The sequence below is a fragment of the Argentina silus genome (assembly GCF_951799395.1).
Source record: "Argentina silus genome assembly, chromosome: 3".
Lineage (NCBI taxonomy): Eukaryota > Metazoa > Chordata > Actinopteri > Argentiniformes > Argentinidae > Argentina > Argentina silus.
In genome coordinates, this window is record NC_139657.1 from 32,158,750 (window position 1) to 32,168,480 (window position 9,731).

Below are 9,731 nucleotides of genomic sequence, written 5' to 3' on the forward strand. Positions count from 1 at the left end.
ATTTTATCCATGCACGACGACTGCTTAGATACTCGCAGCACAGTTGCCCCATTTAAATTGCCCATGAGCGCGGAGCTTGTCTTTGTCACTGTAGCAACTTTGCTCCATCAGCGGGAGAAGTCGGTTCGACGCCCCTGTAAGCACATGTTTCTCTAATTCCTTTGTTTCAGGCAAGCCACTGTGACGTCAGACGCATACAGCTTTGCGATGCTTAGACAGTAATAACATAATTCATGTTTACATTTCTTTAATTTTCGACGCATTGTCGTTATTCGTGACGCATCAATGACCAATTGATTATATGGCAATGCAATGAAAAAAGCGTGTTGAAAACAGTGTTAATGACAGATTTGAGAAGCACATTTCTTCAATGTTGGCCGCATGGCATTCCTGTGCAGGTGACAATGGTAATTTTTCAAAACGACATGATGATTTGTTTGCTGTGCTCTATGGCCTCTGCTACAGACCTCATCGAAATGACACTTAGATATCTTAGGGTGTACATATCAAGTCTTCCCAAATGGTCTAGCGGATAGGAATCTGCCTTGTAACGCAGGGCGGCCCGGGTTCGATTCCCGTCATGGCAAATGCTTTTTGTAGAAAAATAAAATGAGTCCCAACGTGTGCAACAGAACAGTTCGAAATCTCGTTACATTTGCATCGTCATGAACATGACTTATATCAGGCTAGCTCATTTTTTCTTTGTTCATTTTAAGTGTAGAAACAATATTTCGTTTGTGACCATTTTTTTCTGCCGTTTTGACAACAGGCTCATGACTAAAGAACACACGGCTGTCTGCTGATTGACGCTTGACTGTAGATTTTCGCTTTGTGTCAAAAGAACTCCCTAACGCACACTTTTTCAAAGTAGGTGAATTCATCAGATCTGTTTGAAACATTGCATTTTATCCATGCACGACGACTGCTTAGATACTCGCAGCACAGTTGCCCCATTTAAATTGCCCATGAGCGCGGAGCTTGTCTTTGTCACTGTAGCAACTTTGCTCCATCAGCGGGAGAAGTCGGTTCGACGCCCCTGTAAGCACATGTTTCTCTAATTCCTTTGTTTCAGGCAAGCCACTGTGACGTCAGACGCCTTTACGCATACAGCTTTGCGATGCTTAGACAGTAATAACATAATTCATGTTTACATTTCTTTAATTTTCGACGCATTGTCGTTATTCGTGACGCATCAATGACCAATTGATTATATGGCAATGCAATGAAAAAAGCGTGTTGAAAACAGTGTTAATGACAGATTTGAGAAGCACATTTCTTCAATGTTGGCCGCATGGCATTCCTGTGCAGGTGACAATGGTAATTTTTCAAAACGACATGATGATTTGTTTGCTGTGCTCTATGGCCTCTGCTACAGACCTCATCGAAATGACACTTAGATATCTTAGGGTGTACATATCAAGTCTTCCCAAATGGTCTAGCGGATAGGAATCTGCCTTGTAACGCAGGGCGGCCCGGGTTCGATTCCCGTCATGGCAAATGCTTTTTGTAGAAAAATAAAATGAGTCCCAACGTGTGCAACAGAACAGTTCGAAATCTCGTTACATTTGCATCGTCATGAACATGACTTATATCAGGCTAGCTCATTTTTTCTTTGTTCATTTTAAGTGTAGAAACAATATTTCGTTTGTGACCATTTTTTTCTGCCGTTTTGACAACAGGCTCATGACTAAAGAACACACGGCTGTCTGCTGATTGACGCTTGACTGTAGATTTTCGCTTTGTGTCAAAAGAACTCCCTAACGCACACTTTTTCAAAGTAGGTGAATTCATCAGATCTGTTTGAAACATTGCATTTTATCCATGCACGACGACTGCTTAGATACTCGCAGCACAGTTGCCCCATTTAAATTGCCCATGAGCGCGGAGCTTGTCTTTGTCACTGTAGCAACTTTGCTCCATCAGCGGGAGAAGTCGGTTCGACGCCCCTGTAAGCACATGTTTCTCTAATTCCTTTGTTTCAGGCAAGCCACTGTGACGTCAGACGCCTTTACGCATACAGCTTTGCGATGCTTAGACAGTAATAACATAATTCATGTTTACATTTCTTTAATTTTCGACGCATTGTCGTTATTCGTGACGCATCAATGACCAATTGATTATATGGCAATGCAATGAAAAAAGCGTGTTGAAAACAGTGTTAATGACAGATTTGAGAAGCACATTTCTTCAATGTTGGCCGCATGGCATTCCTGTGCAGGTGACAATGGTAATTTTTCAAAACGACATGATGATTTGTTTGCTGTGCTCTATGGCCTCTGCTACAGACCTCATCGAAATGACACTTAGATATCTTAGGGTGTACATATCAAGTCTTCCCAAATGGTCTAGCGGATAGGAATCTGCCTTGTAACGCAGGGCGGCCCGGGTTCGATTCCCGTCATGGCAAATGCTTTTTGTAGAAAAATAAAATGAGTCCCAACGTGTGCAACAGAACAGTTCGAAATCTCGTTACATTTGCATCGTCATGAACATGACTTATATCAGGCTAGCTCATTTTTTCTTTGTTCATTTTAAGTGTAGAAACAATATTTCGTTTGTGACCATTTTTTTCTGCCGTTTTGACAACAGGCTCATGACTAAAGAACACACGGCTGTCTGCTGATTGACGCTTGACTGTAGATTTTCGCTTTGTGTCAAAAGAACTCCCTAACGCACACTTTTTCAAAGTAGGTGAATTCATCAGATCTGTTTGAAACATTGCATTTTATCCATGCACGACGACTGCTTAGATACTCGCAGCACAGTTGCCCCATTTAAATTGCCCATGAGCGCGGAGCTTGTCTTTGTCACTGTAGCAACTTTGCTCCATCAGCGGGAGAAGTCGGTTCGACGCCCCTGTAAGCACATGTTTCTCTAATTCCTTTGTTTCAGGCAAGCCACTGTGACGTCAGACGCCTTTACGCATACAGCTTTGCGATGCTTAGACAGTAATAACATAATTCATGTTTACATTTCTTTAATTTTCGACGCATTGTCGTTATTCGTGACGCATCAATGACCAATTGATTATATGGCAATGCAATGAAAAAAGCGTGTTGAAAACAGTGTTAATGACAGATTTGAGAAGCACATTTCTTCAATGTTGGCCGCATGGCATTCCTGTGCAGGTGACAATGGTAATTTTTCAAAACGACATGATGATTTGTTTGCTGTGCTCTATGGCCTCTGCTACAGACCTCATCGAAATGACACTTAGATATCTTAGGGTGTACATATCAAGTCTTCCCAAATGGTCTAGCGGATAGGAATCTGCCTTGTAACGCAGGGCGGCCCGGGTTCGATTCCCGTCATGGCAAATGCTTTTTGTAGAAAAATAAAATGAGTCCCAACGTGTGCAACAGAACAGTTCGAAATCTCGTTACATTTGCATCGTCATGAACATGACTTATATCAGGTTAGCTCATTTTTTCTTTGTTCATTTTAAGTGTAGAAACAATATTTCGTTTGTGACCATTTTTTTCTGCCGTTTTGACAACAGGCTCATGACTAAAGAACACACGGCTGTCTGCTGATTGACGCTTGACTGTAGATTTTCGCTTTGTGTCAAAAGAACTCCCTAACGCACACTTTTTCAAAGTAGGTGAATTCATCAGATCTGTTTGAAACATTGCATTTTATCCATGCACGACGACTGCTTAGATACTCGCAGCACAGTTGCCCCATATAAATTGCCCATGAGCGCGGAGCTTGTCTTTGTCACTGTAGCAACTTTGCTCCATCAGCGGGAGAAGTCGGTTCGACGCCCCTGTAAGCACATGTTTCTCTAATTCCTTTGTTTCAGGCAAGCCACTGTGACGTCAGACGCCTTTACGCATACAGCTTTGCGATGCTTAGACAGTAATAACATAATTCATGTTTACATTTCTTTAATTTTCGACGCATTGTCGTTATTCGTGACGCATCAATGACCAATTGATTATATGGCAATGCAATGAAAAAAGCGTGTTGAAAACAGTGTTAATGACAGATTTGAGAAGCACATTTCTTCAATGTTGGCCGCATGGCATTCCTGTGCAGGTGACAATGGTAATTTTTCAAAACGACATGATGATTTGTTTGCTGTGCTCTATGGCCTCTGCTACAGACCTCATCGAAATGACACTTAGATATCTTAGGGTGTACATATCAAGTCTTCCCAAATGGTCTAGCGGATAGGAATCTGCCTTGTAACGCAGGGCGGCCCGGGTTCGATTCCCGTCATGGCAAATGATTTTTGTAGAAAAATAAAATGAGTCCCAACGTGTGCAACAGAACAGTTCGAAATCTCGTTACATTTGCATCGTCATGAACATGACTTATATCAGGCTAGCTCATTTTTTATTTGTTCATTTTAAGTGTAGAAACAATATTTCGTTTGTGACCATTTTTTTCTGCCGTTTTGACAACAGGCTCATGACTAAAGAACACACGGCTGTCTGCTGATTGACGCTTGACTGTAGATTTTCGCTTTGTGTCAAAAGAACTCCCTCACGCACACTTTTTCAAAATTGGTGAATTCATCAGATCTGTTTGAAACATTGCATTTTATCCATGCACGACGACTGCTTAGATACTCGCAGCACAGTTGCCCCATATAAATTGCCCATGAGCGCGGAGCTTGTCTTTGTCACTGTAGCAACTTTGCTCCATCAGCGGGAGAAGTCGGTTCGACGCCCCTGTAAGCACATGTTTCTCTAATTCCTTTGTTTCAGGCAAGCCACTGTGACGTCAGACGCCTTTACGCATACAGCTTCGCGATGCTTAGACAGTAATAACATAATTCATGTTTACATTTCTTTAATTTTCGACGCATTGTCGTTATTCGTGACGCATCAATGACCAATTGATTATATGGCAATGCAATGAAAAAAGCGTGTTGAAAACAGTGTTAATGACAGATTTGAGAAGCACATTTCTTCAATGTTGGCCGCATGGCATTCCTGTGCAGGTGACAATGGTAATTTTTCAAAACGACATGATGATTTGTTTGCTGTGCTCTATGGCCTCTGCTACAGACCTCATCGAAATGACACTTAGATATCTTAGGGTGTACATATCAAGTCTTCCCAAATGGTCTAGCGGATAGGAATCTGCCTTGTAACACAGGGCGGCCCGGGTTCGATTCCCGTCATGGCAAATGATTTTTGTAGAAAAATAAAATGAGTCCCAACGTGTGCAACAGAACAGTTCGAAATCTCGTTACATTTGCATCGTCATGAACATGACTTATATCAGGCTAGCTCATTTTTTCTTTGTTCATTTTAAGTGTAGAAACAATATTTCGTTTGTGACCATTTTTTTCTGCCGTTTTGACAACAGGCTCATGACTAAAGAACACACGGCTGTCTGCTGATTGACGCTTGACTGTAGATTTTCGCTTTGTGTCAAAAGAACTCCCTAACGCACACTTTTTCAAAGTAGGTGAATTCATCAGATCTGTTTGAAACATTGCATTTTATCCATGCACGACGACTGCTTAGATACTCGCAGCACAGTTGCCCCATTTAAATTGCCCATGAGCGCGGAGCTTGTCTTTGTCACTGTAGCAACTTTGCTCCATCAGCGGGAGAAGTCGGTTCGACGCCCCTGTAAGCACATGTTTCTCTAATTCCTTTGTTTCAGGCAAGCCACTGTGACGTCAGACGCATACAGCTTTGCGATGCTTAGACAGTAATAACATAATTCATGTTTACATTTCTTTAATTTTCGACGCATTGTCGTTATTCGTGACGCATCAATGACCAATTGATTATATGGCAATGCAATGAAAAAAGCGTGTTGAAAACAGTGTTAATGACAGATTTGAGAAGCACATTTCTTCAATGTTGGCCGCATGGCATTCCTGTGCAGGTGACAATGGTAATTTTTCAAAACGACATGATGATTTGTTTGCTGTGCTCTATGGCCTCTGCTACAGACCTCATCGAAATGACACTTAGATATCTTAGGGTGTACATATCAAGTCTTCCCAAATGGTCTAGCGGATAGGAATCTGCCTTGTAACGCAGGGCGGCCCGGGTTCGATTCCCGTCATGGCAAATGCTTTTTGTAGAAAAATAAAATGAGTCCCAACGTGTGCAACAGAACAGTTCGAAATCTCGTTACATTTGCATCGTCATGAACATGACTTATATCAGGCTAGCTCATTTTTTCTTTGTTCATTTTAAGTGTAGAAACAATATTTCGTTTGTGACCATTTTTTTCTGCCGTTTTGACAACAGGCTCATGACTAAAGAACACACGGCTGTCTGCTGATTGACGCTTGACTGTAGATTTTCGCTTTGTGTCAAAAGAACTCCCTAACGCACACTTTTTCAAAGTAGGTGAATTCATCAGATCTGTTTGAAACATTGCATTTTATCCATGCACGACGACTGCTTAGATACTCGCAGCACAGTTGCCCCATTTAAATTGCCCATGAGCGCGGAGCTTGTCTTTGTCACTGTAGCAACTTTGCTCCATCAGCGGGAGAAGTCGGTTCGACGCCCCTGTAAGCACATGTTTCTCTAATTCCTTTGTTTCAGGCAAGCCACTGTGACGTCAGACGCATACAGCTTTGCGATGCTTAGACAGTAATAACATAATTCATGTTTACATTTCTTTAATTTTCGACGCATTGTCGTTATTCGTGACGCATCAATGACCAATTGATTATATGGCAATGCAATGAAAAAAGCGTGTTGAAAACAGTGTTAATGACAGATTTGAGAAGCACATTTCTTCAATGTTGGCCGCATGGCATTCCTGTGCAGGTGACAATGGTAATTTTTCAAAACGACATGATGATTTGTTTGCTGTGCTCTATGGCCTCTGCTACAGACCTCATCGAAATGACACTTAGATATCTTAGGGTGTACATATCAAGTCTTCCCAAATGGTCTAGCGGATAGGAATCTGCCTTGTAACGCAGGGCGGCCCGGGTTCGATTCCCGTCATGGCAAATGCTTTTTGTAGAAAAATAAAATGAGTCCCAACGTGTGCAACAGAACAGTTCGAAATCTCGTTACATTTGCATCGTCATGAACATGACTTATATCAGGCTAGCTCATTTTTTCTTTGTTCATTTTAAGTGTAGAAACAATATTTCGTTTGTGACCATTTTTTTCTGCCGTTTTGACAACAGGCTCATGACTAAAGAACACACGGCTGTCTGCTGATTGACGCTTGACTGTAGATTTTCGCTTTGTGTCAAAAGAACTCCCTAACGCACACTTTTTCAAAGTAGGTGAATTCATCAGATCTGTTTGAAACATTGCATTTTATCCATGCACGACGACTGCTTAGATACTCGCAGCACAGTTGCCCCATTTAAATTGCCCATGAGCGCGGAGCTTGTCTTTGTCACTGTAGCAACTTTGCTCCATCAGCGGGAGAAGTCGGTTCGACGCCCCTGTAAGCACATGTTTCTCTAATTCCTTTGTTTCAGGCAAGCCACTGTGACGTCAGACGCCTTTACGCATACAGCTTTGCGATGCTTAGACAGTAATAACATAATTCATGTTTACATTTCTTTAATTTTCGACGCATTGTCGTTATTCGTGACGCATCAATGACCAATTGATTATATGGCAATGCAATGAAAAAAGCGTGTTGAAAACAGTGTTAATGACAGATTTGAGAAGCACATTTCTTCAATGTTGGCCGCATGGCATTCCTGTGCAGGTGACAATGGTAATTTTTCAAAACGACATGATGATTTGTTTGCTGTGCTCTATGGCCTCTGCTACAGACCTCATCGAAATGACACTTAGATATCTTAGGGTGTACATATCAAGTCTTCCCAAATGGTCTAGCGGATAGGAATCTGCCTTGTAACGCAGGGCGGCCCGGGTTCGATTCCCGTCATGGCAAATGATTTTTGTAGAAAAATAAAATGAGTCCCAACGTGTGCAACAGAACAGTTCGAAATCTCGTTACATTTGCATCGTCATGAACATGACTTATATCAGGCTAGCTCATTTTTTATTTGTTCATTTTAAGTGTAGAAACAATATTTCGTTTGTGACCATTTTTTTCTGCCGTTTTGACAACAGGCTCATGACTAAAGAACACACGGCTGTCTGCTGATTGACGCTTGACTGTAGATTTTCGCTTTGTGTCAAAAGAACTCCCTCACGCACACTTTTTCAAAATTGGTGAATTCATCAGATCTGTTTGAAACATTGCATTTTATCCATGCACGACGACTGCTTAGATACTCGCAGCACAGTTGCCCCATATAAATTGCCCATGAGCGCGGAGCTTGTCTTTGTCACTGTAGCAACTTTGCTCCATCAGCGGGAGAAGTCGGTTCGACGCCCCTGTAAGCACATGTTTCTCTAATTCCTTTGTTTCAGGCAAGCCACTGTGACGTCAGACGCCTTTACGCATACAGCTTCGCGATGCTTAGACAGTAATAACATAATTCATGTTTACATTTCTTTAATTTTCGACGCATTGTCGTTATTCGTGACGCATCAATGACCAATTGATTATATGGCAATGCAATGAAAAAAGCGTGTTGAAAACAGTGTTAATGACAGATTTGAGAAGCACATTTCTTCAATGTTGGCCGCATGGCATTCCTGTGCAGGTGACAATGGTAATTTTTCAAAACGACATGATGATTTGTTTGCTGTGCTCTATGGCCTCTGCTACAGACCTCATCGAAATGACACTTAGATATCTTAGGGTGTACATATCAAGTCTTCCCAAATGGTCTAGCGGATAGGAATCTGCCTTGTAACACAGGGCGGCCCGGGTTCGATTCCCGTCATGGCAAATGATTTTTGTAGAAAAATAAAATGAGTCCCAACGTGTGCAACAGAACAGTTCGAAATCTCGTTACATTTGCATCGTCATGAACATGACTTATATCAGGCTAGCTCATTTTTTCTTTGTTCATTTTAAGTGTAGAAACAATATTTCGTTTGTGACCATTTTTTTCTGCCGTTTTGACAACAGGCTCATGACTAAAGAACACACGGCTGTCTGCTGATTGACGCTTGACTGTAGATTTTCGCTTTGTGTCAAAAGAACTCCCTAACGCACACTTTTTCAAAGTAGGTGAATTCATCAGATCTGTTTGAAACATTGCATTTTATCCATGCACGACGACTGCTTAGATACTCGCAGCACAGTTGCCCCATTTAAATTGCCCATGAGCGCGGAGCTTGTCTTTGTCACTGTAGCAACTTTGCTCCATCAGCGGGAGAAGTCGGTTCGACGCCCCTGTAAGCACATGTTTCTCTAATTCCTTTGTTTCAGGCAAGCCACTGTGACGTCAGACGCATACAGCTTTGCGATGCTTAGACAGTAATAACATAATTCATGTTTACATTTCTTTAATTTTCGACGCATTGTCGTTATTCGTGACGCATCAATGACCAATTGATTATATGGCAATGCAATGAAAAAAGCGTGTTGAAAACAGTGTTAATGACAGATTTGAGAAGCACATTTCTTCAATGTTGGCCGCATGGCATTCCTGTGCAGGTGACAATGGTAATTTTTCAAAACGACATGATGATTTGTTTGCTGTGCTCTATGGCCTCTGCTACAGACCTCATCGAAATGACACTTAGATATCTTAGGGTGTACATATCAAGTCTTCCCAAATGGTCTAGCGGATAGGAATCTGCCTTGTAACGCAGGGCGGCCCGGGTTCGATTCCCGTCATGGCAAATGCTTTTTGTAGAAAAATAAAATGAGTCCCAACGTGTGCAACAGAACAGTTCGAAATCTCGTTACAT